This window comes from Microtus oregoni, unplaced genomic scaffold (genome assembly GCF_018167655.1).
Source record: "Microtus oregoni isolate MIOR12 unplaced genomic scaffold, Mior012 000012F_ref0000307, whole genome shotgun sequence".
Lineage (NCBI taxonomy): Eukaryota > Metazoa > Chordata > Mammalia > Rodentia > Cricetidae > Microtus > Microtus oregoni.
Window position 1 is genome coordinate 6,125,253 of NW_024543071.1, and position 18,712 is coordinate 6,143,964.

The following is an 18,712-nucleotide window of genomic DNA, read 5'->3' on the forward strand; positions in this document are numbered from 1 at the left end:
AACTAACCAAAGTGTCAACAAATGAACAAAGCAAATACGATGTATAACTCCAACGGGGGGGGGGGAGAGCTAAAACCATAACTCAGCTAGAACCGAGTACAACCTTTTGCGTTCAGTCCCCGCACTGCACAAAGCCGTATGTTGGTGAGACATGCCCACAGTCTCAGCCTTCAGGAGGTGGAGGCAGGAGGATCAGAAGCCAAAGTCTGCCTTTGCTTCATGATGAGATTGAGACCAGCTTGGGCTATATGAAACAGTCTCAAATAACTAAAACAGCATACACAACACATCAAAAAAAAAAAACAAACAAACAAAATCCTGTCATTTGAGACATCATGGATGGACTTGGAAGGCATCATGTTAAACGAAAAAAGCAGACACAAAAAAATTTAAGGCCGCATGATCTCATTCATAAGTGCAAGCTACAAAAGTGGATTTCTCCAGGGAAATGAGACAATGATTACCACAGGTGAGGGGTGACGGGGAAGTGGATGGTGAGAGACAACTGCCAAAGGGGTACAGTGACAGTTAACAGAAAGGGCAAGCTCAGGCGTTCTGCTGTGTAACAGAGATTGTAGTTGGTGGTGACTGTGTCAGTTAGGGTTTCTATTGCTAGGTAGAATTGTTACAAGGCAACTCCTATCAAGGAAAGCTTTCGTTGAGGCTGGCTTACATGTTCAGAGGTTTAGTCCAGTATCATCATGGTGGGAGCATGTGGCATGCAGGCAGACATGGTGCTGGAGAAGTAGCTGAGAGTTCTACATCTGGATTAGCAGAAGTAGGAGAGAGTGACACTGGGCCTGGCTTGAGCATCTGAAACTTCAAAGCCCACCTCCAGTGACAGTGACATACATCCTCCAACAAGGCCACACATCCTGATCCTTTCCAATAGTGTCACTTCCTGTGAGACTATGAGGGCCATTTGCATTCAAGCCACCACAGTGTTTTCTTAAAATTATTTATTTATTATTATTGTGTGTGTGTGTGCATGTGTGCACATGTATGCACACACACTCAAGTGCCTGTGTAGAGGTAAGAGGACAAACTTTTGGGAATTGGTTCTCTCCTTGTACTATGGACTCTGGGGATTGAACTTAGGTCATCAGGCTTACATGACAAGTGCTTTTACACACTGAGACATCTTATTGGACTGATATATTCTTACTGGACTGATACATCATATTCTTGAAAAATACAAGAAAACAGATGTGTTCTCATCACAAAGCAATAACTATGTTATGCAATAGAGTGAGTTTGTTAATTATTAATAGCTAGATTTAACTACTCTACAATGTTTACATGCTTCAAAACATCCAATTGAACAGGATAAATGCACATTATTTGCACTTGTGTGTTCATGTGTGTGCATGTATGTTCATGTGGTGCATGTGTGTTTCAAGCGGGTGCATGTGTGTAAGGTGTGTTCATGTGTGCATGTGTTCGTGTGTGTACATGTGTTTTCAAGTGGGTGCATATGTGTGTGAAGGTGTGATCACATGTGTACATGTGTGTTCACATGTGTACACGTGTGTTCAAGTGGGTACATATATGTGAAAGTGTGTTCATGTGTGTACATGTGTGTTCACGTGTGTACATGTGTGTTCAAGGGGGTGTATATGTGTGTGCAGGTGTGTTCACATGTGTGCATGTGCAGGTGTGTTCATATGGGTGTATTTGTGCATGCAGGTGCACTTTCATGTGCACGTACATCTGTGTGGAAGTCAGATGTCAGCGTCCGGTGTTTTTCTCGGGGTTTTCACTTTGTTTTTGAGGAAGGGTTGCCATTGGCCTGTAGTTCACTGATTAGCTGAGGCTGCTTGTCCAGCAAATCCAGGATCCTCCTATTTCTGCCTCCTCGAACTAGGAGAAGTACATAACAATATGGCTTTTTATGTGGGTTCTTGGGGATCAAACTCAGTTTCTCATGTTTGCACAGAGAGTACTTTTTCCACCAATCCATCTCCTCACTTCTACATGCATTTAATTCTGTGAATTAAAAAAAAAAGATTCATATGGAAATGACGATTGTCCCTCAGAGATGTCAAGACCTAAACTCCAGGAACTCCAACACTCACAAAGTGTGGCTGTCACCCAGGGACCAGGAAAGATGGTTCATAGAGAAGACTTACACCTTTACTGTCTAGGACTATGGTCCCCAGATACAGGTGGCTCCCAGGCACTTGAAATAAGGTGAGTCCAAACTGAGATGTAAAGACAAAATATACCCTGGATTTTAGGGATCTGGTATGAAAAAAAATAAGTTTTCAAATGCCAGTTACCTGTCAAAATGATAATATTGGGGATATAAGTTAGTGTTTCCACTGTTCTCACTCTGTGTGTGTGTGTGTGTGTGTGTGTGTGTGTGTGTGGTGTGTGTGTGTGTGTGTTGGGGTATGTCTGCATGTGTGTGCATCCATGTAGAGGCCAGAGGTCATTCTAGGGTGTGGCTCCTCAGGAAGACTTCAGGCTCCCCAGGTGGGCTAGTGTGGCCAGGGAGCAAGCTCCAGTGATTCACTATTGCAGCCTCCCTCACTAGGATTATAGGCACCCATCAAAGCACAAGCCCTTTTCCCCCATGGGTGCTAGGGATCAAACGCGAGCCTCATGCTTATGTGGCCCACTGAGCCACATCCCCATTCTGCTTTTACTTTTCAAATACATCAGCTAGGAAGATGTCAAAGACAAGCATGTCTTGCATTGCATAGTTTTGGGATAGTGCTGATTGCTGGAAGTCAAAGGCCCTTTGACTCAGCACACACAGAGCAGTCACACAGACTGACGTTTGGAACATATGGAAACTTGCCTACATGAGCTTTCTTTTTCCTTCTGGTGACCAACCCAAGCTTTGTTACTCCATTGGGTTCATCAGCACTCTGTATGGACAGACATTAAAAGCTGTGCTGGCGGTGTCCTTTACCTGCTCCTCTGGCTTCTGCAGGGGTGGCAGCTTCTCCCCGAGGATAACACAGTCTCCATTCAATAGTTTATGATCTGAATGGTAGCCACAGTCCTTCGTCGAACCGTGTTGTTTATTGGCTATTGTCCTGTGTCAGGCACGATGCTGGGTGTCTTTTGTTTATTAATACTTTTACTGGTCATATAAAGTCATCCTGGCTAATTATAGATAAGGAAATTGAGGGTTTAGACAACCTTACCTTGTCCAAGCCACCCTGTGTCTCCTCCCACAGCCTGTACTCACAAATGTTCGGCAGCAGTGCCTCCTATAGGAGGTTGGCACTGAGGAGCACAGCTTCCATGTATCACAGGCAGGGTACTGATACTTAGAGCAGAAATGTGTTTTTGCACCTCCCCCCTCCCCAGGTCCTTAAGGATACCTTCTGCTTCACAACTGTGGTTTCCTGAACTCATACCATAGAGTAAGCCACCCCGATGGCCTGACTGGCTAACTGGAATTGAGAGGAAATGCCAGGAAGTGGAGGAGCCTCTGTTGTCTACAGACAAGAGGCTGACGAGGGGGGGGGGGGGAGTCAGGAGGGACATCCTGCCTGGCTCTCTGTGACAGCGTAGCAGAGAGCTAAGGGCCAGATGCCAAAGGCAGGATACACAGTTCTCTCAATTGGCACAGATGGGAAACATTTTCTTCTGAGTCAAAAGCATGCTAATACCAGAGACTGATGAACTGGAATCCAGAGGACTCGCCCAGTGTTTGTAATCTGTGATAATAAAGAAATTTGTGGGGGATAAGGAGATGGCTCAGTAGGTAGGAGTGTTTACTGTGTAAGTATAAACATAGGAGTTCAAAACCCCGAGCTCCCATCTAAGAAAGCTGAGCATGGCCGCATGTGCTTGCAATCCTAATGTTGGGCAACAGAGACAGGCAGAGCTTACTAACCAACAAATCTAGCTGCTTCAGAACTTCTGGTTCAGTGGGAAACCCTGCCTCGGGGCGTAAGGTGAAGAGTGACCATCAAGGATACCTGACGTTCCGTTCTGCCTCCTCTGACATCTGTATACTGTTTGCACAGCACGAACACACAAATACGTATGTATGTACACCCCATACACATACACACATGCATACATGCACATACACACATGCGACAGACAAGGCCTTGAAGGCCTGGCCTGGGACGTAGATCAAGGGTAGAGTACTTGCCTATCACACAAAAATCTCTAGGTTCAGCTGGGCAGTGGTGGCGCACACCTTTAATCCCAGCACTCGGGAGGCAGAGGCAGGTGGATCTCTGTGAGTTCGAGACCAGCTTGGTCTACAGAGCTAGTTCCAGGACAGGCTCCAAAGCCACAGAGAAACCCTGTCTCGAAAAACCAAAAAAAAAAAAAAAAAAAAAAATCTCTAGGTTCAATTTCTATTAGCCAAGAAAAAGTAGAAAACACGGGTGAGCTGCCCTGAAAACGTGAGCATGGGAAATATGGCTGCACCCCTCATCTGCCATATAGTGGTGTGGCTGAGGGAGAGATGCCCTCCCCGATTCCCACCCTCACTGCCTGTGGCAGGTGGGAGAGCTGGACCTGAGGTCCTAATTGCAGGAGAGCTGTCCCTGACCCTCTGGAGAGTGGCCCCTGCCTGCACTTTGCTTGGACAACTGGTTTTGCCTAGTGGTGTCCCTGTGGTGAACTGGCTTTGAGGGAGTGAAAGCAGGACAACTGGCCCCGCCCCTGGCTCCGGCCCCGCCCCTTGCTCCTTGCTGCCTTGGGTGAGCTGGCCAGGGCAGTGCTGGAGAGCTCACCCTGGTGGTAAGGATGAGGGGAAAGCTGGCAGGGTGACCGACCCAGCTCTTCCCCAGGCCCAGAAACAGAGCTATGAGCTGGTTCGCTCCGGCATCTACCCGATCTATGATCTGCTGTGCATATGAAGGGGCTGGTCCTGCAGATGAAAAGCTGCAGAATCGCTATGACCCAGGAAAACAACAGGATATGCAAGAGGAATCTCTCAGTGAGGGCCCAGCATTGACAGCTTAGCAGAAACCAGAGGACTTGAACCAGACCGATGCTTCTTTGTAAAGACATATGGACAAAAGGGTTCACTGTGTGACTCACTGTGTCACACCACAGTGTCCATAATGAGATTTTTCTTTTCTTTTTTCTCTTTATTTCTTTTCTATTAAACTTTATTTTATTTTGTTGGGGGGATGTTGCAAAGACAGAGGGTGGATACAAAGGGACAGGGAGATGAACGGGATAGAGATGCATGATGTGAAAGACACAGAAATCAATAAAAAGTTTAATTAAAAAGAGGAAGAAAACATTTTTGGAGGGGGCAGTAGTATGTTCAATGTATAATATATACTTGAATAAAAAGACATTTTTAGAAGTATCTTAGAAAATCTAAAATCACAAGTGTAATTAGCAATTAATAACCTCACCGCTGCTTATTGACTCTGTGTGAATGCCACACACCCCGGGAGTACTCAGCTCCCTCTCCCCCTTGCTAACTTCTGACAGATTTTATTCTTCATGCCATGGCTTTAGGGTCAGTCATCCTGGAAGTAGAACCAAAGACTATGACATAAACATTGATGACTCTGGACTTTCGGCCAGCCCAGCTGGCTAAGCTTGGCTTCTGATGAGAGCTGGGAGAAACTTAGCTGTTGGAAGCACTGACCATCAGAAGGCCCAGATCTTCAAAGGTGGGCTTGGGTATCACAGACTCATTCCTTGTAGAAAGAGGTGTGGGGGGTACCAGAGGAATTGAATATTGGCGATGGGGGGAGGGAGGGCGGCAGAGCCCTAGCGAGGGAGGGAAGGATTCTTTTCCTCTTGTCTGGGCCCGTCTGTACCACCATTCTGTCATTACCTGTCACCCAGAGTCAGCCATTGAACCTCAGGAGAAATGGACACTGTTTCTAAAGCAGTGGTCTTTGAATTCTAAGGAAGTTATTCCATTGCTGATCTAAGATACAGGATCCCCCAGTTTGGTCTTAGTTCTTCTGGCTCCCCAAACCCTTGCTGAGTAGAAGCCTCATCTCAGACCCTATGTCCCCTCAGCTGTGAGCAAGGCCTAAGGATACAGTGAGAGGTTGGAGGTTCCCGCCCCAGACAGGTGACAGCTTCTTTCCTTCGCTCCAGGGATGGTTAGCACAAGGCCTGCCTGAGAGGAACCTGGGAGCCAGATCTGAAAGAGAACTTTCACCTGCCGTTCAATGTGTTATCCCATCCACCTGAGACCTTACGACAAGAAACTGGAAAGCCCATAGGCTGCTCCTCTCCTCCCACCTCACAGAAGCAGACAGGTTCTGTACAGTCCATGTCTTTCCCACCATAGGCCAAGATATGGACTTACATGCGTTACTTACTTTCCCCCCTGGATGTCTTGCTTCTCCTACATGCCCTTTTGAACCGGCCTCATTCCAGGTAAATTAAATTCTCTCTTTTGTCTCTCATCCTCCTGGAGGGAAAGTTTGAGTGAATTTTCTCTGAACTCTCACCCATTAAATTTTACTGAGTTCCTGCAAAAGAGGTCTTAGGTTGTGTAGATAGTCTGGAGGCACCCACACGTCAATCTGAGAGGGTTGGTGTCACCCTCATTGTGAAATTGAGGAAACCAAATCATAGCGCTATCTAACTTGCCCGAGGTAAAAGATAGATGGAGCTTACAAGGAAGGAGGGTTTGATTCAAGACTTCCCACGTCAACTCTAAGAGAAGATAAATAGTATCTATGCATTCTGTAGTCTATGCATTTTGTGGTCTCCTTCTGGGCCAGGCCTGAGCTAAGGCTTGTTTAAGGGTGTGCATCTGAAGGAAGGGCAGCAGTAACTAAGGCTTGTTTAAGGGTGTGCATCTGAAGGAAGGGCAGCAGTAACTAAGGCTTGTTTAAGGGTGTGCATCTGAAGAAAGGGCAGCAGTAACTAAGGTTGTTTAAGGGTGTGCATCTGAAGGAAGGGCAGCAGTAACTGGCATTCTTTCCTTCCTCTTCAGACTATCAGGACTTCACAAATCTTAGTCACTAAGACTTAGTGCATCTAAGATAAATGAGAACCTCAAATGCCGATTTCCTGGACCATGTTCTGGCTCAGAAAGTCTGGAGTGGGGCCCTAGAATCTGTGTTCCTAACTTTCTGGAGACTGGTGGTTTGAAAGAGAAAGCTTTGAGAAGCCTAGCAAGTCTACCATACCAAAATATCTAAGTATCAGATGTGTGTGAGAGGCCAGACTTTTCCCAAATCAAAGTGGTGGAGGATGGGAAGTCAACCATCTAGATTAGTGTGGATAGGCCCGGGAAATGGCTGGGCCATTTTACCTGGGATGGCTGTGGCCTTCCAAAAGCCCTGGTGTCCCTGTGATATGTCAGGCGGTCAAGAGATGACACCCCCCCCCCCCCCCACACACACACATAATCTCGCCGTGATCTATGCAGAGAGAAGGTTAATACTTACTCAGTATAATGGCTCCTGGTCCTCCAAGTCCAGGAGAGGAAGATGGGGTGTAGGGATAAGTCCCGCCCCTAAGGGGGCGTGTTCGCCTAGGGCTAATGTTTGCCCATAAATTTGGTAAGCATGCTCCCAGGCGCTGCTTCTGCTTTCCTGGTCTCCTCGGGAACGGTGGTTCTGTAAGTCTCCATTAAAGCTATATATATATATATATATATATATATATATATATATATATATATATTTACAATCTGTCTGCATTCGCTTATGCCGCTACATTTTGGCGTCCAACGTGGGCTATTTTGCCCCTGACTCAAGCTGGTAGCCCGCTAGCTAACACAGCACCCTCCCGGGTGCTGTTTTTTAGTTCATGACTCGGGCCCCAGTGCCGAGTCTGAGACACATTCGGCCACACAGGCCCATTCTGCCTGCCTTGGCTAAGTTTGCAGTGGAACCCCACTGCCTGAATTAGCAGAAGCTCAAGTACCTGCGGTTTTGCAACAAAAGCCGCTACAGCGGCAGATTTGGTCTGATACAAAGTGATTTGGCCCGGTGGTAGTGACGCACGCCTTTGATACCAGCACTTGGGAGGCAGAGGCAGGTGGATCTCTATGAGTTCGAGACCAGCCAGGCAGTAGTGGTGCACGCCTTTAATCCCAGCACTCGGGAGGCAGAGACAGGCAGATCTCTGTGAGTTCAAGGCCAGCCTGGTCTACAAGAGCGAGTTCTAGGACAGGCTCCAAAAACACAGAGACCACCACTGGCAGGAACCAATCATTGCAGGTAAAAAAAATTTTCTTTTATAAATAAAATGTCTGAACATGTTAGTATTCAAGAATTTAACAGTTTTTTTAATTGTACCATGTGGGAGATTTTACAAGAGGTGTCTATCACCCCACATCTATGGATCCTTTTGGGATTCGTAGTTTTCATTGGCACTAAATGGTTTGATAATAGAAATATGATAAAGTCTTTACGAGATGAATCCAGGATTCTTAAGGCAGAGATTGAATGCTTAAAAACAATTGAGAATGACAACAATCTTCTCAAGAATCAGTTTGAAGTTCTCCAGGCTGGTAACAATCTTCTCAAGAATCAGTTTGAAGTTCTCCAGGCTGATGTTAAGGAGAAATTCATTACTATGGAAGAGGGAACAGCTGATTTGGATCATAAGCTTCAGTCCCTTTCTGTAGGAACTGAAACATTAGTGGCTGATATTAAGGAGAAATTCATTACTATGGAAGAGGGAACAGCTGATTTGGATCATAAGCTTCAGTCCCTTTCTGTAGGAACTGAAACATTAGTGGCTGATATTAAGGAGAAATTCATTACTATGGAAGAGGGAACAGCTGATTTAGACCATAAGATTCAGTCCCTTTCTGTAGGAAACGAAACATTAACTGAGAGAATCAAAACTGCTGAATGTGACAATCGGATTTTGTCTAAAGCTTATGACAGATTGGCAGAAAGATTGTCAATACAAGAAGGCATGGTTTATGCCATAAAAATTATGTCCAAAGATGAGATGTTATCTCTAACAGACAAACTTCATACTTTAGAATCCTCAATGAAGGCTTTGGAACATAATTCTGGACAGGAGATTCAGACATTGCAGAAGGCAATGGTGAATAGAATTGAAAAGATTGAGGAATTTCTAAATTCTGATGAAGAAGAGCAAAGGGTAGAAAGGCAAATTTTTTTTTTTTTGGTTTTTCGAGACGGGAAAGGCAAATTTTAACTACATCTATGGGTAAATCTCTCCGGGACAATTTCCACAAAGCTCTACCTACAGCTCTACCTGCCTTTCCAGTAATAACAACAGAGAAGGTGATTGGTTCCAGAAACCCTAGGGTCATCAAGGAAGATACATGGGAGCCTGTCCATATGAATGATCTCAAGGAAATAAAACAGGCTGTCATGACTTTTGGGATGCAAGCCTCTTTTGTTAAAGAGATGCTAAGATCTTGGGCCACGACAAGCAGAACAAGCCCCTCGGACTGGCTCCAGCTGAGCTCTGCGGTACTTGAGAGTGGACTTCAATTGAAATGGAAATGCTTATTCAGGCAAGAGGCTAGACTCTTAGAACAGCAGGAAAAAGCGAAGGGAATTGACATTTCCCTAGATAAAATTCTAGGTGAAGGGCTCTTTTCCAACCCTCAGGAACAAGCTAATTTGGATGAAAACACACTCTCCATGTGTACTACAGCAGCCTTAAGGGCTTGGGACAGGGTACAAGACCCAGGACAGAGAATGGAATCATTTGTTAGAGTTAAACAGGGTCAGAGAGAACCCTTTAGTGACTTTTTACAAAGATTAACTAAGGCTGTACAAATAGGAATATCTGACCCAGAAGCAAGACGTATAATGATTGAGTCTTTGGCTAATGAAAATGCAAATGTGGAATGCAAAAGGATTTTGGGTCCTTTAAAGCTCAGATCAGCGCCTTTGGAAGAATGGGTCTTGCATACACTCAGTGTTGATACATTTAATTATGGCACTGAAGCATGGGTAGAAGAAGCAATTTCCAATGGTAAAAGGAGACACCAGAATACCAAATGTTTTAATTGTGGCAAAATGGGTCATATGAAAAGGAATTGTAGACAACGGATTTTCAGAAATAATAATAATGATAATAATAATAATAATGATGCATCTTTCAGAAATAATAATAATAATAATGCATCTTCTAGAAATAACAGAAATAGGAGGACTCAGCCTTCAGGTTTATGTAGAAGATGTGGAAAAGGCAGACATTGGACGAATGAATGCAGGTCTACAAGAGATAGACAAGGCAACCTGATACAGTCTGGAAACATGAGAGGGGGGCCTCACAGGCCCCCATGGCAAACATGGTTCAGTCATTTCCAGTTTCTACAGAGAACGTGCCTCGTCAGGACAATTAGGAAGCCCCATGCCTACTGTTACAAGCAATAATGATCAGAACGATAAGTTACGTGTGTTTTGGCAAACTTCTATAAATGATCAAAGACCTAAACTGAGAGTGTGTGTAAATGGCCTTTTTATTACTGGCCTGCTGGACACAGGTGCTGATGTAAGTATCATTACCCCAGAATCTTGGCATCTGTATTGGCCTCTTCAGAATGTAAATGTTCAGCTCCTGGGAATTGGAACCCTATCTCGAGTAAGGCAGAGCACGAAATGGGTTGAATGTATAGGGCCAGAGGGACAAATAGGAAAATTAAGGCCATATGTAGCCAATATTGCAATGAATTTATGGGGTCGTGACCTATTACAACAATGGAGTACCGAAATTAACATTCCTGCTACTTCTAGAGCCTATATTTCTGAGAATAATATTAAAAGTTATTACAAATGGAGAAAACCGGCCATTCAGGCTGTAGAAGAACAAGCAATTGATGTCCCTTCAGAGATACCAACAGCCTTGCCTCTAAAATGGTTGACTGAGAAACCAATATGGACAAAGCAATGGCCTTTAGCTGAGGAAAAGTTACAGGCTTTAGAACAGCTGGTACAAGAACAATTAGATGCTGGACATATAGAAGAATCTACTAGCCCTTGGAATTCTCCTGTATTTGTGGTTAAGAAAAAATCAGGTAAATGGAGAATGGTGACAGATCTCAGGGCCATCAACAAGGTTATTCAACCTATGGGCCCTCTGCAATCTGGAATTCCTTTGCCCTCTTTATTACCAAAAGGATGGCCTCTCATAGTTATTGATTTAAAGGATTGTTTTTTCACTATACCTTTGCAAAAAGAAGATAAAAATTTGCCTTCACAGTGCCTATTTATAACAATTCTCAACCTTTGAGGAGGTACCACTGGACCGTTCTCCCCCAGGGTATGTTAAATAGCCCCTCCCTGTGCCAATATTTTGTGAACCAACCATTGCAAATAATACGCAAGAAATTTCCCAAATCTATAGTATACCATTACATTGACGACATTTTGTTATCTAATTCAAACATGGATACCTTGAACAGACTGTTTGAAGAAATAAAGATACTTTTACCTAAATGGGGATTGCAAATCGCTCTTGAAAAGATTCAGAAGGGAGATTCTGTTAATTATTTAGGTTATAAAATAGGTTTGCAAAAGATTAAGACACAAAAAGCACAAATTAGGAGAGATCGCCTACGGACTCTTAATGACTTTAAGACTGTTAGGAGACATTTCCAGCCTACGACCAGCTATTGGAATAACACCTGATCTAATAATTCATTTGAACAAAACCTTGGATGGTGATAAAGATTTAAACAGTCCCAGAGAATTAACAGCTGAAGCAGAAAAGGAACTGACAATGATTGAGGAAAAATTACAACAGGCACATGTGGACAGGGTGAATCCAGAGCTCGATTGTATTCTCGTCATACTACCATCAAAAATTTCTCCTACAGGAATTTTAATGCAGAGAGATGATATTATTTTGGAGTGGATCTTTTTACCACATAAACCAAGTAAGAAACTGAAAACTTATGTGGAGAAAGTCTCTGAGTTAATTATAAAAGGCAAGCTGAGACTTCGTCAACTAGCAGGCATAGACCCAGCAGAAATTATAGTGCCTTTCACTGCTGATGAACTAAAGAAATTATGGGAAGATAATGAACCATGGCAAAGAGCTTGTGCTAATTTTTGGGAGACATTAATAAGAACTATCCAAAAAGTAAGAGGCTTAACTTCATAAAGAGAACTTCTTGGATTCTTCCTCGAATCGTCTGTGATGCTCCAATAACTAGAGCCCATACATTCTATACTGATGCCAATAAATCAGGGAAGGCAGGTTACAAATCAGAAGACTTGGGTAAGGTGGAACAAAGTCCGTATAATTCTGTCCAGAAGGTGGAATTAAATGCCATTCTTATGGTGCTAAGGGATTTTAAAGAACCTATTAATATAGTTACAGATTCACAATACGCAGAAAGAGTTATTTTACATATTGAAACTGCTGAATTTATACCTGATGATACAGAACTAACCTCACTGTTTCTCCAGGTTCAAGATTTGATCAGGAACAGGCTTTGCCCTATGTACATAACACACATCCGATCCCATACGGGTCTGCCAGGTCCTCTAGCACAAGGTAATGCAGAAATTGATCAATTATTGATTGGTAGTGTGCTACAAGCCTCTGAATTTCATAAAAAACATCATGTTAATAGCAAAGGTTTGAAGAAAGAGTTTTCAATTACATGGCAACAAGCTAAGGAGATTGTAAAGAAATGCCCTACCTGCTCTTTCTATAACCAAACGCCACTGCCTGCAGGGGCTAATCCAAAGGGCACCCAAAGGAATGAAATCTGGCAGATGGATGTGTTCCACTTTGCAGAATTTGGCAAATTAAAATATGTTCATCACACCATTGACACTTATTCAGGCTTTCAGTGGGCAACTGCTTTAAGTTCAGAAAAAGCTGATTCAGTAATCACTCATTTATTAGAAGTCATGGCTATCATGGGTATACCTACACAAATAAAGATGGATAATGGTCCTGCTTATGTCTCTAGGAAAATGAAACGGTTTTTTGATTATTACAATATCAAGCATGTTAGAGGTATACCATACAATCCTACAGGTCAAGCAGTCATAGAAAGATCAAATCGAACTATAAAGGATATGTTGAACAAACAGAAAGGGGTGGAAAACACCCCCAGAAATAGGTTACATAATGCTTTGTTAACCTTGAATTTTCTCAATGCTAATGAGAAGGGAACAACGGCTGCAGAAAGACATTGGATAATGGAAAACTCTACTGAACTAAATCAACCAGTTTATTTCAAGGATGTGCTGACCTCACAATGGAAGCCAGGAGATGTGCTACGTTGGGGAAGGGGTTTTGCTCTTATCTCCACAGGTGAGGAAAAATTGTGGATACCATCAATATTAATAAAGGTTCGGTTTGAAGAAGAGAAGCCACTTGGAAAAGATAAATAACAATTCTTTCATAAGGATGGTGAGCATACTGATGGCAAGAAATATAGATAGGTTGGAGGCAGGGTTCTTATCTCCACAGGAAAATACTCATCTTCAAAGAAATTAAGGGACCCTGAATATTTAATTACTGATGGATGGACACATTTTGTAAGTATTAATTTATATATATGTCTTATTAAACATTTCTTTATAAATATGTAGAGCTGGTTTTGAAGTTGGACTCTGGCTCAGTCCCTCTCCAATTCCAAGCCTGTTAGTAAGAGAAAAACCCAGAGTTTCTGGACTTTCTGTCTCATGTCAAGAGCCATGATATGGGACAGAAAGAAATATGAATTTAGAAAACATCTTTGCTTTTCTTCATATCTATCATACTTTTCATTGAAAATATCTATCATGCCTTTCATAGAATATATATATATATATGTGTGTGTTTGTGTGTGTGTGTGTGTGTATGTCTATATATGTCTATATGATTAATGTTTAAGTTTTTCTCAACGAACAATGAGTTTTTCCTGAAGTGACATTTGAAGTTTCCAGGAAGAAGATGGGGCCCCACAGCAACAACTCTACCTGGTTGATATGACGTCATGATACTGATAGCACTACTACAAGACCTGTTTTGGATACCAGCTGCACAAGACGATCCCAAGTTGGTTAGCTGAAATGGTGCACATCTTGTACAACATTCTGGCCAGACCTGCACAAAATACTCAGAGACTATTTGCAATTTTAAAAGACATTGATCTTGAAATTTAACCATCACTTTACTTTCACAGGATCCCCCAGAAAGAACGTCACCCCCTGACAGCTGGAAGTAATTCTTGAGGACGACGTCCCCTCTCCCAGTAAAGTTTATCCCTGGGTTTAGGGACATCATTTAGGGGTTGGGAGGTTGGGGGAAGAATTTTATAAGCTCAGGGATCATTTTGAAAAAAAAAAAGAGGGAATGATGGGATAATAGATTTATAATTGTGAGTTACTGCTTTTAGACAAAAATATTGGTATTGATTCTTGTATATTGATACAAAGTTAAATTATATTGACTATTGTATGCATGCATGTTTTTATCTCTGTTTAAAACATTTTTTATGTATTGACATATATTGTATTGATAAATATATATTGTATATATTTACCATATTGCAGTGTACATTTCTACCTCTGATTAAGATACTTATATAATGTTTGTGTATTGATATATATTTACCATATTGCAATGTATATTTGTACATTGTTTATATTTGGAGGTCATTATCCTCATTTGTTACAGAGTTGTTTATTGTCTTAGTCTTTAAGTTAGATAGATATTGAGAATTATATAGATAAATAGTCATCTTAGTTTGTCATTTATAATTAGACTAATCAGGTTCTCTAGATTTATAGAGATTATACTCAGTATAGATAGATAATCTTCAACCTCTTCAAAGAGCTGTAGAAAATGGCCTTTAATCTAACTCAGAGTTTCGTGATAGTGAGACACAATTGCTCCTGGCAACACCGCTCTATTCCCGAAAGAATGTTGAGCACCTAAGACACTCCACCTGGAGCCTTTCTTTTTGGCAGAACTGGCCTTTGGGCAAAGAAATGCCCATACCTCAACCACTGACAGAGATACAGAGTGTGCATCAATGGATAAAACAGGACTGTCATATCCTGCCAAGACAGGGTAAGATAGTTTTGAAAAGTTCCTTGCCTTTAATAATGGTATGTCAGTTATGTTAGGCCTTAGCCAAAGTTGGTTGACTCAATATTGCAAACGAGACTTTTTGATTGCCCAGGTAGTCAGTTGTCTTTGTCAATTGTTGCACATTTTGGATATATCTCGTTTGTTAAGTAATATTTTCCCTTCTCAGATCTTTGACGGAGTTGAAGATTATATAATTGTAGTTACTCTCTACATTATTTAGACTCCTTGAGATAGAATGTTTAGCAAAGCTTTTGTTCTCAATATTGTTTGTTATATTTATTATTTGTTATTATTGTATATAGTTGTATTTGGTTTAGTTCTGTCTTATTTAGACAAAAAGGGGAGATGTAGGGATAAGTCCTGCCCCTAAGGGGGCGTGTTCGCCTCGGGCTAATGTTTGCCCATAAATTTGGCGAGCGTGCTCCCAGCCGCTGCTTCTGCTTTCCTGGTCTCTGTTTGAACGGTGGTTCTGTAAGTCTCCATTAAAGCTATATATATATATATATATATTTTTTACAATCTCTCTGCATTCGCTTACGCCGCTACAATGGGGTATGCTGGTTGGCAGTAAATCTTTTCTTAGACATTACTTTACTTTTTCCAAGATTTTTCTGTAAAATGGATTGAGCAGATGGTAACTACCATGGTTGCTATGACCATCATATGAAATCTATCGTCTTGTGTGTTGTGTGTTTGTTTACGCATGCATGTGGAGGTCATTGGAGAGACTGCTGTCCACCTTAGTTCTGAGACAAGGTATCTCCCTGATTCAGCTAGACAGGCTGACCTCCTAGGCCCAGGAACCCTCCTGCCTCTATCTCCTGTGTTGGGGTTCCAGGCACATGTCACCATCCTCAGCTTTTACAAGGTGTTCTGGGGCTTGAAGCTCAGGTCTTCATGCTTGCACGGTGAGCATTTTGTCAACTGAACTCTCTCCCCGGGGCCTTAAGACTAATATTGTTGGAATGCTTCTTTGAGTGGTTTTGTATGAAGGACTAGATGTACATGGTCTCCTGTAATCCACCCTCCCATACTGCTTTGGAGGAAACCTGCACCATTTGGGCCCACGGTCTTACAAATAACATGAAGTACATTTAGAATTGTCACTCAGGCTTTCTTCCTGTGTGAGTGGACCCCGTGTCTTCCCAGAGGGTCATGTGACTTGTTAGGTAACATGAAATCTGTCAGTGATATTGTTGGATCAACATCAAGGAGCTTTTTGACTGACCACTTTCTACCTATTTTCTGTAAGTCTCAGAAAGGAACAACATTGGTTAATTAGTGGCACTGAGCAGAAAGCAAGTCATGGTCTCTGTGGACACTTCACTCTCTTATAAGTTCTGGGCATGAATGGTCAGAAGACTGAGCCTGTCAGAGTTGTATAATGATACAGTGTTAGATTCTATCCATGGCTTCCAGGACACGTTCTGAGGTCCCCTTGAAATCTAGGTTCTGTTTTGGAGCTGAAAGCACTACTGATCACTCATGTCTAGTTTGGCGCTCTTTGCCATTGTGCTGGTGCGTTTGCTTCAAGCTACAAGCTCATCGTGGGGTTCCATGCCCTCTGGAACATCTCTCATCAATTTAGTGTGCAAAGGCTGGGGCAGGCCTCCAGATTGCTGTGGACAAGCTCCAATCAGAGCCAGTGGGTCTTGGGAACTTGAGCTGGGAGTTTACTTACACCAGCTCAACATGCAGTGCTGAGGAGTCTGTTGCTGTTTTCATTGACCAGGTCCATAGAGAAGACATTTCTGCTCTGTTTGGACTACCGTGCCCAGAGCAGCAGAGGTAGAGAATGTAGTGTGCTAAAAACATTGCCTGCGTTTCTACTGAAAGGGGGTGAGTGTACCATTAAAGATACCAATTTCATTTACCTCTTCTTATTGGTTTTTTACGTTTCTCATTAAAAGATTAATTGTATTTATTCATTGTACATGGAACTGCATTATATAAGACCATCTTCAGACTAGTATATATTATACATCTAATCTCATTAGTCTTTGGCAAAAATCATCTTATCACAATTGCTGTCTAGGTCATGGTTTCTAGTTTTTGAGACCATGAAGCTAGAAAAGTTAAGTCTTTAAAGACTTTCAAGGAAAAAGGATTAGTTCATGAACTCTATTGCTCCTGCTTATTTGACTTTGATGGATGTAGACTCATTCATTACTCTCTTATCTTGGCAGCCATATGGTCTGGAGAATTTCAGATAGACTAAAATGTTTGTTTTTAAAGATAGCAATATCAATTGTTAAAGGAGGCATCCTTGGTGTGTATAATAAATTATTCAGTAGCCTGGAGAAAATATATCATGGCAGTTTGCTTTCAGCTACAGCAAATGAGGGAGATGTGCTGTTTATGTGTAATGGGATTTGCTTAGTCAATGTCCTCAGATACCACACCATCTGAGAGAGGATGGGGAGAGTGATTAGGGAGGAGCATTGATGATCTCACTTCTTCAGTACTGTAGAACTCTCTGGAATCGTTGCTGTAAAATTCAGCTGACTTTTGAATTTGAAATATCTATCTCTCTGCATTTGACACCTCTCTGGCTATTTAAACCCTACTCTGAAGGCGTAAGCCACAAAACAATCCCACACTATTTCAGAATTATGGATAAAGCGTTATTTATTTAAGGAGAAAACTTAAAGATCACTGTCCTAGACAACAGCCCTCTGCACGACTAGGAACAGAGTCTAGCAGCTGGACACAAATGAATGTGTAACAAATTGATGGAGGTGGGTCTTGTATTTATCTGTTGCTTTCATTGATTAATTAATAAAGAAAACTGCTTGGCCCTAATAGGACAGAAAATTAGGTAGGCAGAGTAGACAGAACAGAATGCTGGGAGAAAGAAACTGAGTCAGTGAGTCGCCATGATTCTCCCACTCCAGACAGACGCAGGTTAAGATCTTCCCTGGTAAGCCAGCTCGTGGTGCTACACAGAATATTAGAAATAGGTTAGATCAATATGTAAGAGCTAGCCAATAAGAGTCTGGAACTAATGGGCCAAGCAGTGTTTAAAAGAATACAGTTTCCATGTAATTATTTCAGGTAAAGCTAACTGGGAAGCGGCCCACTGCTCCTTACAACAAATGAGGACAATGACCTCAAAATGTAAACAATCTATAAGTATCTTGATCAGAGGTAGGAGTAATTCATAATACAATATGAAAATATACTCTAAAAGTTATATCAATATACAAAGTGTCCTAAACTGAGGAAGAAACATGCATATATACAATCTGACAAAAAAACTTTGCTTAGGTGTATAAATGTAAACAAAAGTAACAGATATAATTCGAACTTGTAGCAATATACAAAAACTATACCAATGTAAATTATTCATAAATAATAGCTCATGAGTACTCACTCTATTACCTACTATTACTATCCCCCCTTTTTTGAACAAACATAGTTTTTACCCTAACCCTCTATCTAATACAAGTAATAATCAACAACCTCTAAACAGTGTCCCAACCCTATGGACAAACTTTTTTGGGATGGGGGTGTCATCTTCTAGAATTGCTTTCTGCTGTCATGGGGGTGATATTCTCTTAATGGGATCCTGAAAAATTAAAGTGATGGCAAAGTTTCAAAATTACTATCTTGCATAGTTGCAAACAATTTCTGAGCAGTCAATAGATAGTTTTTTTTCAAGGTTCTTATTTGAAGTTCATGAGAAAGTTCACCATTTCAGCAGCTGGTACCCCAAAAACCGGTCTTATAGTAGCTCTGTCTGCATCACAATGTCATCTCAACTAGG

General features: G+C 42.0%; 1 pseudogene; it reads left to right on the forward strand.

Annotated features, from left to right (window-relative positions):
• Positions 1–16,120: 16,120 nt before the first annotated feature.
• The window catches only part of LOC121454074, a 37,486-nt pseudogene continuing 34,894 nt past the window's right edge, over positions 16,121–18,712 (forward strand).